This window comes from Miscanthus floridulus, chromosome 1, assembly GCF_019320115.1.
Source record: "Miscanthus floridulus cultivar M001 chromosome 1, ASM1932011v1, whole genome shotgun sequence".
NCBI lineage: Eukaryota > Viridiplantae > Streptophyta > Magnoliopsida > Poales > Poaceae > Miscanthus > Miscanthus floridulus.
In genome coordinates this window covers 88,414,619-88,429,921 of record NC_089580.1, presented here as the reverse complement: position 1 = coordinate 88,429,921, position 15,303 = coordinate 88,414,619, and the positions used below count along the sequence as shown (strand labels likewise).

Sequence of the window (15,303 nt, the reverse complement as noted above, 5' to 3'; positions counted from 1 at the left end):
CAATGCGGCTAAACCACCTACCAAATACAATACCTCCAAAATGCAGGTCAAGAGAAAAGGGGAACGAACTCAAATCCAAGCATTGCTAAGAGACCAAACAGCAGATGCCGCACTTCACGCGGTCAATATACTGTTTGAGTGCTAATCACACCCGTCAATCGTTGATCATTCGTTTATTTCAACCATGAGGCTCCAAATCGCCCATTTGAGATTGGCGCATAGCTCCGGACTCTGAAGTTTGGATGCATGCAGCGGAACAGGACAGACAAAACTCTACCAAACACAGGTTTTCAGTGTCTCATGTCATATCATGGTACCTTAACCCACCAGTTTTATTCAATTCGACAATTATTTTTGAGAGAACAGGATACACCCACATTTATTACTCGAACAAATGATTGCATAGTTTTAACGATCTGGTTGAAGCATATTGAGGAGTGCCTCTTGGATACAGACTAATGGAGGCAAGGCAACCAAACGGAGTCTTAAGTATGGATAACCCTTCATTAATGCTAATGCTGCTGCTGTGTTATTTCTCCTCTGCTTTCCCTTTTTCAGGGAAATTTCATATGGTTGTTGGGAGAAAGAGATCTACAGCTCCTTTGGAACAAGGGATTTTTTTCTCTCTCTTTTAAACTAAGGATTCTCAAAACATAGGACAGAAAAAACATAGGGTCACAATTGTACGAAACTTGCGAGTCCAGATGAAGGCCTTCTTTGGAGCGAGGGATTTTAATTTTCAATTTACTACGTCTTTCCTGTGAAAAAGGTACCGTTTTCTGTGAAATTCATGTTTGTTGCCTATAAATTCAAGAATTTTGCATAATTTTTAAAATTTTCGTGTTTCTATCTCTATAGATTCTTGATTTTTTCCCTTGTTGCATCCAAAGGCCATATTGAGGGTTTAACAGCTAGAAACATGGGAAGCACGAAAGAAACAAGGGAAAAATTCACAGAAACACGAATGAATTTTGCATAAGTTTTACCCTCGTGTTAGTTTTCTTCTAAAAATTCTCATTGACTTATTGCATCCCATAGGAATCCAAATGAATTTCATTGAGTTAAATCCTCGGTTCCAAAGAGGTTTATAAGAAATTTTCCTATGGGATTGGAATCTTCTTAAATTTCTGTGTCTTTTATTTTGTTCCAACAGGTCCTGAATCTTGCTTGATATCCAAGTGAAAATTCCGTGAAATCCATTGCAAAAAAATCGTGTTCCAAAGAAGGCCTGAAACAGACAGAATTTCAAAACAAGCATTACAACTTGAAGATGCAGATAATCTCCACGCGACTAAACTACCAACCGAATGTAACACCTCCAAAATACAAGTCAACCGAATGAACATGTTTTTCTAAGTCTGGGGTGTCCGGCCTTGGGCTGGCACGGGCACGCCGGGCCAGTCGGGCCATCGGGCCGGCACGGCACGGCACGAGACCTTTAGGGCCGTGCTTGGGCCGTCAGTGCTGCCCGTGGGCCGGCACGGCATGGCCCGATGCGTTTGGCGGGCCGTGCTGGCACGATGACCTCTGGGCCGTGCCAGCACGGGCCCGTGCTGGGCCAAGCCGGGTGACCCGAATGGCCATCTATAGCTGGCGGAGAGTTGTGTGGAGGTCTTTGTAGCTTAGGTCGTTCACCTATTGTCGCTTTAGTTGTCACTTTGTTATTTCCATTTCTCTATACTTAGCTGCGCCTGGTCGCAGATTGTTTGCCTATAATAACGTAAACTCTTATGGTGATTCTTGTGAGATTCGTCTCGCAAGTATTGTGTAGGTCGAGCCTTCCGCTCAACGATCTTGGCAAGTTCAGACTTACTAGGATCGTGGATCGTTGTTGGATGTAATTCTCTCTCCCTGTTAATAAAAGTACGGTGATGCGTACTGTGATGTCTATATAAGTGCGCCTATTCACACCATCTCCTTTGGCGACGCCATTTTCTTCATCCTTGTACTGGTGTGTGTTGGTTGCACCATGGAGATGGGGCGATCGGGAAATGGCGGCGGCAGGGTGGTCACCTTCGACGACGCCATCAGTGGGAGGCGCCACGGCCCACGGCCCGATGTTTCGGCCCGACCCAGGCACTGCACGGCCCGGTGGTTGGCGGGCCCGGGCTGGCCCGGTCCGACCCTTGGGCCGTGTCTGGGCCTCACTTTCGGCACGTCATGCCGGCCCGGTCCGGCCCGATACAACGGTCGGCACAAGGGGCCCGACCATGGCCCATTTGGCAACCAGCCAATATAAATCGCCCCTCTCCCCCGGCCCCCGGCTCTCTCCATCGGTCCATCCCAAACCCTAATCCTCATTTCACTCTGCCGCCTCGCTCGCTCACCTAGCGCCAGAGCGGAGAAAGGGAGCACCGCTGCCGCTCGCCTCCAACCATCACCGGGCGCCGACGAGCTTCTCTCGGCTTGTTTGAGGTTGCTTCCTTACCGGATCTACGACTGCGGCCATCGAAGGCGCATCGACGACTCCTCTCGCTTGTTTGCTCTGCGCACCCTTCCTGCTTCCTCCATCTTCGTCTTCATCTCTGGTCACCGCTCGTCGGATCCGGTCCCGTTTTGGCCATCTATAGCCTCTTCTCTCCCCTCTGACCGTCTCTTTCCCGTCTCGCTCCCTCCACCGTCCTTCTCTTCGTCAGATCCGTCCCCCAAAACCTAGTCTCTCCATCCTCTTCTCGTAGATCTGTGGATCTCGATCTTCAATGGCAACTTCGATGCTCTGGTTGAGCAGGTAAGCTACACTCCTAACCCTAACCCTAACTTTGTGTAGCTTGTTCTAACTTCTATCATTTTGCAGGCCGCAAGCTTCTTGCTAAGCTGCGGTAGCCGCCATTGAGGGACCGGAGTGCCCGCAATGGCCGATGGCGACGATCCCACCTCCACCAATTACGAGTTGAGGATGATGGGGCTTTGAGGTGATGATGAAGATGACTTGGAGGATGGGTGCGCGGAGCTGTTCGGCACTGCAGCCACTCCGATTGAGGTTGGCGCAGACGAGCCACCGCCGGCGGCGCCGTAATCTGAGCACGGTGCTGCTCTTGGAGCTGCTCCTAGCGCTGCACCGTCCAGCTCTAGCGCCAGCAACAAACGCACCAGGTCTGAGGTATGGGAGGATTTTGAGGAGTTGTTTGAGCTCCGTAATGGATCTCAAGTAAGAGTCAATGCTAAGTGCAATTACTGCAAAAAAAAACTTTGACTGCTTGTTCTAGTGCTGGTACTGGTCATTTGATTAGACATATCAAATCATGCAAACCAAGAAAGCTTGGCAGTAATGCCATGTCTCAGTCCCTGCTTAGGTTTAATCCTGATGGTTCTGTCCATCACTGGGAATACAGCCCTGAGGTTGCTAGAACACAGTTGTGCAGGTTGATTGCTAGAGAGGATCTTCCAGTTTGTTTTGGTGAATCTGTTGCTTTTGAGGAGTACATTAAACTTGCTCATAACCCTAGGTTTGTTCCTGTCTCTCGGCAAACCACCACTAGAGACTTTGTTAAGTACTTTAATGAACGTCGTAGCAAACTCCTTGAATCTTTAAAGTCTGTTAGTTCTGTTGCTTTGACATCTGATATATGGTCTGGTAATGCTAAAGAAGACTACTTAAGTATTGTTGCTCACTATGTTAACTCTGACTGGCAATTAGAGAAGAGGATTTTGGGTCTAAGGTTGATTGATGTGTCACACAATCATGAGAACATTACTGAACGTGTGCTTACTTGTATTGATGAATATGGCTTAACTGATAAGGTTTTCTCCATTACATTAGACAATGCTTCTGCAAACACTAAAGCAATGGAGATTCTTGCTCCTGCATTGTCTGGTTATGTTGGTGAACTATTTTTGCATCAACGCTGTGCTTGTCATATCATTAACTTAATTGTTAAAGTTGGGCTAGAAGTCTTCAAGCCCATGCTGCATGCTTTTAGAACTGCAATTTCATTCACGAATTCCTCTAATCTGCGCATTGCATCATACAAAAAATTCTACATTGCTAAAGGTGTCCGCCCTCGTAAGTTTGGCTTGGACATGGATGTTAGATGGAATGCAACCTATCTGATGCTAAAGCATCTGATAGGACACAGGGCCCCTTTTTCAGTGTGGATCACTGCAAACCATCCTTTGGTTGATGGCCAGCCGTTGTTAAAAGAGAATGACTGGAAAACTGCTGAAAAACTTCTCCTATTCCTTGAACAATTTTATGATTCTACTGTTGTGTTGTCTGGTGTTTATTATCCAACATCTCCACTAATTATGCATCATGTTCTTGGGATTGCTGGACATTTAAATACTACTTATGAAAGAGACAGGGACCTGAGAAATGTTGTTGCCCCTATGAAAGAGAAGTTTGAGGACTACTGGTCTACAATTCCAATGCTTTATTCCTTTGCTTTTATCTTGGATCCTAGAGCTAAGATAAGAGGATTCACCCATGTTCTCTAAATTATGTCTAACCTAACTGATGAAAACTATTCTAAATATTTAACCACTATTAGGGCTAACATATCTGATACTTTTGCTAAGTATGACAGCAAGTTTGGTGTTGTGAGATTGCAAAGGGCCACAGTTCTAGGCCCTGCTTCAGGGAAGAGAAAGACTGCTTGGGGGAAAAATTTGGTGGCACTCCAGGTGGTGGACTTGGTGCTGGTGCCAGCCTAGCTGGTGGACTTGGTACTAGTGCTAGTCTAGGTGCTGCTGGACTTGGTGCTGGTGCTAGTCTACCTCCTGGACTTGGTGGTGGTGCATCTTCATCCACTAGGAGGCCATCAGCATGTGCTTTGCTGTAGGCAGCACACTCTGGTGCTAACCTGAATGCTTCTGAGTTGGCTGCATACCTTGATAGTGACACTGTCAACCAATATGACGACGACTTCAATATCCTCAACTGGTGGCATGAGCACAAACTGTCATATCCTGTCCTTTTCATCTTAGCTAGAGATGTTTTGACTGTGCCTGTTTCTACTATATCTTCAGAATCTGCATTTAGTCTAACTGGCAGGATCATCGAGGAACGGCGACGGCGTCTAACTTCAGACATGGTGGAGATGCTGTCGTTGGTGAAGGACTGGGAGCAAGCAGATACAAAGACTCAACATACCATGGAGAATGTGGAGCTAGTGGAGGCATTTGAGAACTTGTATCTTGATGATGAGAATGTGTAATGCTGTGGCCTATGGACTTGTACTCTTTTCCTTTCCTTTCTGGATGACTGTAAGACTTAATGAACTTATGAAGACTTATTAAAGCTGTGGGCTATACTCTTTTCCTTTCTGGGGTTTTCTCACGAGGTGTGAGTTTTTACCCAGAAAGGTTTTTAATGAGGCAACCATTGCACTAAGCAGCTAATATATCAGTTATTTATGTTTACATTCATGTTACTTGTGATCTGTGAAAGATGTTTACTCGTTGAAAGATAACTGAGAACTTGTTGAAAGATGTAACTGAGAACTTGTTGAAACCTATTTTACTTGTAATCTGTGAAAAATTCTGAGCTGAACATGTTTTTCTGAGTCTGGGGGTGTCGGGCCTTGGGCTGGCACAGGCACGCTGGGCCAGTTGGGCCATCGGGCCGGCATGGCACGGCACGAGACCTTTAGGGCCGTGCTTGGGCCGTCAGTGCTGCCTGTGGGCCGGCATGGCACGGCCCGATGCGTGCTTGGGCCGTCAGTGCTTGGGCCGTCAGTGCTGCCCGTGCCGGCCCGATGACCTCCGGGCCGTGCTGGCCCGATGACCTCCAGGCCGTGCCAGCACGGGCCCGTGCCGGGCCGGGCCGGGCGGCCCGAATGGCCATCTATAGCTAGCGAAGAGTTGTGTGGAGGTCTTTGTAGCTTAGGTCGTTCACCTATTGTCGCTTTAGTTGTCACTTTGTTATTTCCATTTCTCTATACTTAGCTGCGCCTGGTCGCAGATTGTTTGCCAGTAATAACGTAAACTCTTATGGTGATTCTTGTGAGATTCGTCTCGCAAGTATTGTGTAGGTCGAGCCTTCCGCTCAACGATCTTGGCAAGTTCAGACTTACTAGGATCGTGGATCGTTGTTGGATGTAATTCTCTCTCCCTGTTAATAAAAGTGAAAGAAAAATAAGGATTGAAATGAATATATGCCATTAGAGTTATAAGCCCAAATGGTCTCATCACTATCATTAGTGAAAATGATGCTCTCAGCTATCTGGACAAGGCCCTCCCACGTATTCATCAGACCCTGAGACACAACGCTACTAATTAAAAGTAAATATGGGGCCTGTTCGGCAGGACTGAAAAATACTGTTCCGGCTGATTGTTGTGAAAGAAAAATACTGTTCTGGATAGTGATTTCGTGAGAGAGAAATCCAGCCAGCCAGCTGGCAATAAGCCAGCCGAACAGCCTCATGAGCTGCTCTGCATCCCAACAATCTGCTATAGTACTAGTCTTTTCATTTACAATCACATATAGCGGCCAAAACTAGATAGCTAGAGTGCCCAAACCAGTTATCTTCCCAGAAGCGAAGAATATCTCCAATCTCTGTGCATGGTACAGTTGTTGAAAATACTAGTGGTGTATTTTATTTGGTCTATTCCTTAAATTTAGTGGAATGACTCGATTTCTCGTGATGGTACTGGTTATTATCTTGTGAGGAATGAGGCGACGATGGATCAACTTATTTTATTCCACAAATCAAACAAAAAACTAAAGAGTGAAATAATGATGACCACTTCATTCCACAAACCAAAGACCCCTAGATGTCGTCAGTGATGACAACCGAGCAGATTTTGAACAGTAAGAGCAGTTTGTGGAGCAGATTGATGAACTGTTCCATGGTACACGCCTACAGCTCAACTGTTGCATAAAACACCAGACTGTCTTGATCCCACTGTTCTAGGTAATCCGATTTTTTCAGTTTGTTTTTTAAACTGGAACGGTGTTTTTCTCTCACAACAAATTAGCCGGAATAGTATTTCAGCTGGGTTTTTTTAGCGAAGCGAACGGGGCCAGTACCTTGTGCTTCCCTTCACCTCTCATTTGGGGGCCGAAAACACGGCTGGCCTCCTTAATTCGGAAAATCCGGTTCGTAAATTCACATATATTTGTTTATTGTCCACCGGGAAATCAGCGTCTCGCAAGATAAAGACCCTTATCATGCATCCCAAGTGTTACCTGGAGACGAAAAGCATCAGTGTTGTTCAAATTTGTCTGGTGTCTCATTGTGCAGATGGATAGGAAACGGCCATCGTTGTCCTTTTCTTTTTCCCTGACGAACAGCAATGGTTTCCTTGTCGCCTTCGCCGGTCACTGTCGGAGTCATGCTGCACAACAGTTTCAAATTTAGTTGTTAGCATGAGTGTCAGGGCGGCATCAAGCTCCTGTGTCTATGCGGATGGATGGTGTCAAGGCTGCAGCTACCGTCTCAATTTCAATTTTGGATCATGAAACGCTGCGAAAAGAAACATATGGCCACCGGTGCTCCAGCAGAGCAAACTTCACAGCCTCATTATCTCCTCCCTGTTGCCGTTGCAGTTATTCCTTCATGCAGACACATTGGCAATTAGGTTTGTCTGTTGAATTGAATTATTATGATATATAGTAGTAGTTTTCGTACATGAACAGTTGATGAAATTTATGTGTCCATACATTTTTATCTTTATTTTATTTTGGTGATGCGTACTGTGATGTCTATATAAGTGCGCCTATTCGCCATTTTCTTCATCCCTGTACTGGGGTGTGTTGGTTGCACCATGGAGATGGGGCGATCGGGAAATGGTGGCGGCAGGGTGGTCACCTTCGACGACGCCATCAGTGGGAGGCGCCGGAACGGCAGCAGCTCCTTGTCGTCGTACCTTGACATGGGCCGGGACGCCGACGGTGGCCGCGCGACGCCGCGGCCGTTGCCGGCGCATGCCATGGCGAGCCGTCGGCGCACGTACGCCGACGGCGAGCTCGACGTGTTCGCCGCCGAGCGCTACTTCAGAGGCGCAATGGACGGCGACGGGGGCCGCAAGGAAGGTTTCAGTGTCACCGCCCCCGCGGTAGCGGTGCAGGTGCAGCAGGCCTTGGTGGAGACGGCCGCTGCGAGGCCGGCGGCGGATCCGGAGGCCGTGGTAATGGCTAAGCCGTCCTCGACGTGCGCGTCGACGGTGAGCTTCACCGCGAGCTCGGCGTCCAGCGCCAACAGCCAGACGGCGCTCTTCCGGGGCGGGCTCCATCGACGGCGGAGCTCCCGCGACAACAGGTGCTGCGTCCAGGTCGGCGTGCTCATGCGCACGTGCTCCGGGAAGCGGTCGGTGCGCGTGGACGACGGCTGCGCGGCCAAGGAAGCCCCCGACGCCGCCGAGCCGGCGGCGGCGACCGGGATGGACTGGTACAGAGAGCTGAGGATGCACAAGGCCGCCCTCGGGCTCTCCAGGGATGGCAATACCAATGGCCATGGCTTGGTGGCCGCCGGTCTCCCGCCAAGCTTGAATCTTGGGATGGCGAAAGTGGCAGCCATCGGGAGGGAGGTGACGACAGGAGAGGAGGAGGCCGCTGAGCTCACCTTCTCAAGTTCTACGAGTAGGAGAAGCAACTTTACTCTTGTGGCTCCGGTCAGAGCCAACGTGCCGGCGAGCGGCGGCCGCGTCGGCGAGCCCTCTGGCGGAGCAGGTAAAGTTGGCCGTGGCGGTGGCGGTGGCGCGCACCATCTCCACGACAACGACGACGACGACGACGCCGGGAGCGAGTCGAGCTCCGACCTGTTCGAGATCAAGAGCCTGACGATCGGCGACTGCCCCTACGAGCCGAGCGAGGCGAGCATCCAGTGGAGCGTGGTGACCGCGGACGCATCGGAGCGCGGCGACCGCGTCCCCGCCAGATGCGCGAGGGGTCCTCCTGTCGCCGGAAGGCAGCTGCGGGGGCACCGCCCGGCCGGGATTCTGGCGGGGTGCGCCAGCCACAGGGCCGTCGACGTGTCGGTGGCGACGACAAAGGCCGTGCCAAATGCGTCCGCCGCCATGGTGGCGAAGCAGCAGCGGCGCAGTGAAGGATTTGACAAGGCACGGAATGGCGCCTGATGAATTCTTTATTTTGTAGCCTTTTGTGCTTGTGTATACGTATATTCATTCATGCCATTGATGCATGGACTTAACTCGGGTCATCTAAAACGGGAGAAAATTGCATTTTTAGCAGCTAAACAATGCGCGGCATTTTAGCAAGCTAACAATGCGCTCGTAAACTACTGTTTTCGTAAAAATAGCACCCAAAGCAATTGCTTCTTGTTTTCTTAACCATTTTACCTTTTCTCCTTCTTTCTCTTTATTTCTCCTAAATTCTAGACAAAAGTGCCCCTGTGCTAATTGAGACGCTAATTTCACGTAACATCCAGGCCGCCGCCATTCATATTGTCTATTCGTCTTCTCTCTTTCCGCACGCGAGCCCTAGCTGGCTCTCCATGGACGACGTGTCGCCGCTATTCGAGATGACCCCGCTGGCCAACGTGCCGCCGCCGTCCGACGTGCCTCTGCGGCCCGACGTGCTGCCTCCGCCTGATGCCGCAGCACACCCCATCGCTGAGGGGGACTTTATCGCTACGGTAAGAGCCCTGCTGCCCGTTGTCGCGACTCCGGCCTTGCCGCACGACGCGCCGAGGCCGACCCCACTGTCTGCCGTACATAGGTATGCGATGAACAACTGTACTCCTATTCTTCCAATTCCTGTCTGAAGTGCAGTTTGATGAAGTTAATATGGTTTATTAGGTCCGATTTATAATTTGTGGAAACTATGCCACCAGTTGATTGGGATAGCTTGCAGATCAAAGAAACACATGATGAGGAAGGACGAATCAAACTTTTGAGTGAAGATCAGATGTACGTGTTTTTAGGCTTGAGAGACGAGGAGTCAGGAAAGGTAGCTGCATCACATGATCATGTAATGGTTGAGGAGGGTAGTCATGGTGATGATGCTGTGATTCCTAATAATGATGACATACCCACTGAGTTGGTTATTTCATATGATAAGGACCACCCACAAATAGATCTTGGTACGATGTACCCATCAATGGACGAGTTCAGGTTGGCAAGTGCGACAATTTGCAATCAATGAGGAGTTTCAATTAGGGACAACGCACTCTGATAAGGAGAGATTTAGAGGTTTCTGCAAGTCTAGTGATGATTGCCCTTGGAAAATAAATGCTAGGAAACATAAAGGCCAAAGCACCGTGGAGGTAAATATAGCTAGCTATATTCCTAAAAAATTAGTGTCATTTTTGTATTTGTTTCTTGTGTAATTTGTAGGTCACAGCTTTAACTGATCGCCATACATGTGTTTCTTCCATGAGGATGAAAACTACTGTAGCTTCTCAGAAATGGGTAGCTAGCAAGGCTATGAGTATCCTTAGGGATTCTCCCAATATGGGTGCTAAAGAATTGCAAGATAAGTTGCAAAAAGATCACTCTGTCACAATTTCATATGACAAGGTATGGAGGGGTAGAGAAATAGCTCAGGCCGAGGTTTATGGTAAATGGAAAGAGAGTTTTGAGCTACTCTTCATATGGAAGGCCGAGGTACTGAAGAGGTCACCTAGAAGTGTAGTGGAGATTGAAGTAATTGAAGCGGATGGTAATGTATATTTCCATCATTTTTTCTGTGCTCTTAAACCACGCATTGATGATTTCTTGGAAGTATGTAGGCCTTACTTGAGCATAGATTCTATAGCACTTAATGGAAGATGGAATGGTCATTTAGCCTCGGCTATAGCAGTTGATGGTCACAATTGGATGTACCCACTTGCATATGGGTTCATAGCTTCTGAAACGGAAGACAACTGGACTTGGTTTATGAATCAACTTAAGAAGGCAATAGGTGATCCTCCACTCCTTGTTGTGTGCACGGATGCATGTAAGGGCTTAGAGAATGCAGTAAAGAATGTGTTTCCTAATGTAGAGCAAAGAGAATGCTTTCTTCATCTTATGAAAAATTTTCAGAAAAGGTTCAGAGGGTTTGGCAAGATATATCCCGCAGCAAGGGCTTATAGGGAAGAAATATTCTATGATCACATGGCAGCAATTCTTACAGAATCTGAAGAAGTGTTGAAATGGTTAAAAGACTACCATAAGCTGTTGTGGTATAGGTGTGCCTTTAATCTAGAAATTAAGTGTGACTACATCACTAATAATATAGCAGAGGTTTTTAATAATTGGATAAGAGACATCAAGGACTTACCTATTGCTGAACTTACGGATAATGTGAATATAGCTACCTATATTTTTCCTACATGTGTTTTTTAAATGTATATGTTCGATATTAATTGTGTAATTTGCAGGTCAGAGAGATGATCATGAAATTGTGGAACAAGAGAAGAAATATTGGAGATAGACTACCAGCTGGCAGGATACTTCAAGTATTATGGTTCAGCTAAAGGCAAATACTAGAGGGTTGGGACACTTGAAAATACATGCATCTGCTAATTGGAGTGTAGAGGTCTGGGACAATAGCAAGAAAGTTGAAAGGCATATTGTCAAGTTAAATGAACGGAGTTGTACTTATCTTGAATGGCAACACACTAGTAAGCCATGTCAACATGCATTGGCCTTTATAACCACACAGCAGGGAGTTGACCTTGAACAATTTGTGCTACGAGTATTACTCGGTGGATAGATTCAAGGCTGCTTATGGTAGAGAGATTGAGCCAATGATAGACAAAATACAATGGCCTCAAGTGGAGTTGCCATTGTTGTTGGTGCTCCTCTTGCTAAAGGAAATATGGGAAGACGAAGAAAACTCAGGTTGAAAGGATGTCTTGAAGGTGGCAATAAGAAGAAAGGTGCTAAAGATGTGGACGGTGACAATGCTACTGCTCCAAATAATGATACTGCGCCAACTAATGCTAAAGGGAAGAAAATGATTAGAGGTCCAATGACTTGCAAGAAATGCGGTGAAAAGGGTCACAGGCAAAGCTAGTTCGAAGTGTCCACTCAACGGGACAAAGAAAAAGAGGCAAGTCCTATTTTTTTGTTGCAACCCTTGAATCACCATGTCATTACAAATATTATTTTTTGAACTTGTAGAAAGAGGCAGCAGCCTAGAAAGAGAGTTACAAAAGAGAATCTAGATAGGCTTAGCACCCCACAAAGGCCAACAAGAGAACAAATAGTACGAGATAGTCCAGGAAGGATAACGAGAAGGTACGAAATAGTAACACATTTAACCTATGTCATTTTACTCTAAACAAATAAAAAGATTTGTCTAATTGTCATTACACACATTTGTGCAACCATCTTGCTTTTTTAGTGGGAGAGGACAATTCTTCACAGACCTCCACCACTACTCCTATGAGGATACCTACTATACCTGCACCAAAGAAGATGACTCCAAAGAGAAAGCTACATATTAGATGAATGCTATTTTGCATGATGTGGTCACTTTTATTTGATACGAGATGAACTCATTTAGGTTTAATTTATGGGTATGTGAGATGAACTCCTTTAGTCTAATGTGAGATGACCTCGTTTTCCCTTGATATGTGAGATAGACTCGTTTTTCCTTATCATTGAGATGAACTCATTTAATCTTAAATTATGAATGTGTGATACGCATAAATTTGTTTATTCTATTATATGGGTATGTGTCCATCTAGGGCCTGTTCGACAGGACTGAAAAATACTTCCGACTGATTGTTGTGAGAGAAAAATACTTATTCTGGCAGGACGTGAACAGTGATTCCGTGAGTTGGCTGGCTAGCCAGCCGGCCGGCTTAAAGCCAACCGAACACGCCCCTAGTGTATGTGTCCAGGCACATGCAGACATGCAGTCACACGCAAGCAGCCAGCGCCCAAGCCTACAGCGGCGACCAGCGCTACCCAGTGCCCAGCAGATGTGGATGTTACGTGAAATTAGCGTCTCAATTAGCGCAGGAGCACTTTTGTTCAGATTTTAGGAGAAATAAAGAGAAAGAAGAAGAAAAGGTAAAATGGTAAAGAAAATAAGAAGTAATAGTATTGGGTGCTATTTTTACGAAAATAATGTTTCGGATGTTAGTTTTACGAAGCGTATTGTTTGAGCTGCTAAAAATGCAATTTTCTCCTAAAACGGAACGCAATTGCTTCAAGTGGCTATTGTTGTGGAAAAAAAACATTACTACTAATTTCTGTTCCAAGATGGTGCTGAAGGAGAACATACGTGATTTTATTAATTTCTTGTGCCAACGTAGGCAGGGGGGGGGGGCTCGAGCCCCTTTACCTATACCGGAGCGGTTAAACCTCTGTGCATATCTTGTAGCATCGATCAATGCTATTAGACGACAGTAACGTCACAGGTGTGCATTGCACAAGTAGACGTAGCTACCGCCGTACCTATGGAAAATATGGGGCATAAACAAAACTGCCTTTTACTAGGTCTAGCGTGTAAAGTTTTGGGACATCACATTAGATATTACATAAGGGTGTCGCGTGGGGTGTTTGGATACTAATAAAAAAACAAATTATAGAATCCGTCAGTAAACCACAAGACGAATTCATTAAGCCTAATTAATCCATCATTAGCCTATGTATTACTATAGCACTTTATTGTCAAATTATGGACTAATTAGGCTTAAAAGATTCATCTCACAAATTAGTCGTAAACTGTACAATTAGTTAATTTTTTAGTCTATATTTAATACTCCATGCATGTGTCCAAACATTCGATGTGACATGGTGTAAAGTTTTGGGTTGGGAACTAAACAAGGGTTGGGTTGGGTTGGGGTGCTTGATGCTGCTGCTGTTTCTCTCCCTATAAATTATCAGCTTGGCTTATCAGCTATGATACAATGTTTTTTTCTCATAACAACCGCAGCAAAAATCAGCCGAACAACTCCTAAATTAAACACCCATGACCCATACACATGTTAGAGACCTTCTAATTAATATCTATGGTTCATAGTATCATGGTAGATTTTCCTCGAGCAAAAAGTATTTGAAATAAAAAAAACTTAGGATGATTCGAGCAAGCTTTGAGACTCATCTGACAGTATAAAACTCTTCTTTATTAGATATAAGATAATGGAGGTGAAGCCTGTCCTTCCATCTCAATCTCTACATCCAACGTTGTAAATCCGTCCATGGTCTCTTAATTAATTGGGAACCCGTACCGACACTGACAAACAGTTTTTTTATTTATTTAACAAAAAAATATACTAAAAGAAAACATAGCACGGCCATGGGCCGTGGCGTTATGCGTTGCTGACAGGCCGTCGCCATCGCTGTTTGTCTGTCCATGAGCGCACAGCGACCCCCTGCAGCTGTGCTTTGCTTGCCTGGCCCTGGATCTTTATCCACGCCCGACGGCGACGCTACTGGACCCGGATCCACCATGCTTGTTGCTTGGTATCGCACGCTAAGCATGCATGTCCCAAGCCTACTACTCCTAGACTGATGAATAGACTCCATCTAGAGAGAGATCACAACTTGTGTTAGGCAGGGCTCCTGTAGTTTTCCGTCCAAGATCACAGGTACTACTAGTATTTATTTATTTAAGAAGAGGCATGGAGGATGAAAGTTAGGTTCTTATCCAACAATCCGCTGCTGTGCTGCGTACTCACTCACTCACTCACTCACAAACGTGTGTGCCAGATCCCTTCCGTTACTGTAGCTCATTACGGCTTTTGCAACAAGATCAGCTCATCTGTTCGACCGTTTGTTCAGGCAGGCGCATCACCACGTTGCTGTCCAACAGCTCTTCCTCAGGGTCTAAGAGCATCTCCAAGAGTTTGTTATCTCAACTTGGCATCCATATAATTTTGGCAAAACAAGAAAAAATAGCCTCCAACAGTTTGGTAAAACAACTTGGCATCAATAGCAACTTGGCAAATCTTCTCTCTGCGCGCGCAAATATACGCGCGCGTATACGGCTTGGCATCCGGGGCTCTTGGTTTTTTAGCGGGGCTCTTCGTTCACTTAGCGGGGCTCTTCGTTCGCTTAGCGGGCCTCTTCGTTTTGTTAACGGGTTTTTTTTATTTTACCAAGTCAAAAATGCCAAACTCTTGGAGATTGATTGTTTTTTTACTTGGCATATAATTTTGAGAGTTGGCAAATCACAAGATTTGCCAAGTAAAATTTAACAAACTCTTGGAGATGCTCTAACTTCAACAGACTGGCACTGACTGCGCATCCACTAGCAACCGGTTTTACACTTGCACACATCATAAAAGGCTTCCTTTCAGGTGCTTTTTTTTAAAAAAAAGTTTAGCAGCACAGCTTCATGTAAAAATCTGCATACTGGTCGTGGCTGAATTTCATCCAGAAATCAGCAGCACTGCACACCTACAACAGGCAGCTTCACCGCTGCATTCAGGGGAGAAAAACCTGCAACTACAATGGGTCGACACA

At 46.2% G+C, this 15,303-nt stretch overlaps 1 pseudogene; it reads left to right on the top strand.

The window, feature by feature from the left end:
* Positions 1 to 7,335: 7,335 nt before the first annotated feature.
* On the top strand, positions 7,336 to 9,155 carry LOC136489237 (protein PHYTOCHROME KINASE SUBSTRATE 3-like; annotated as a pseudogene).
* The last annotated feature ends 6,148 nt before the right edge of the window (positions 9,156 to 15,303 follow it).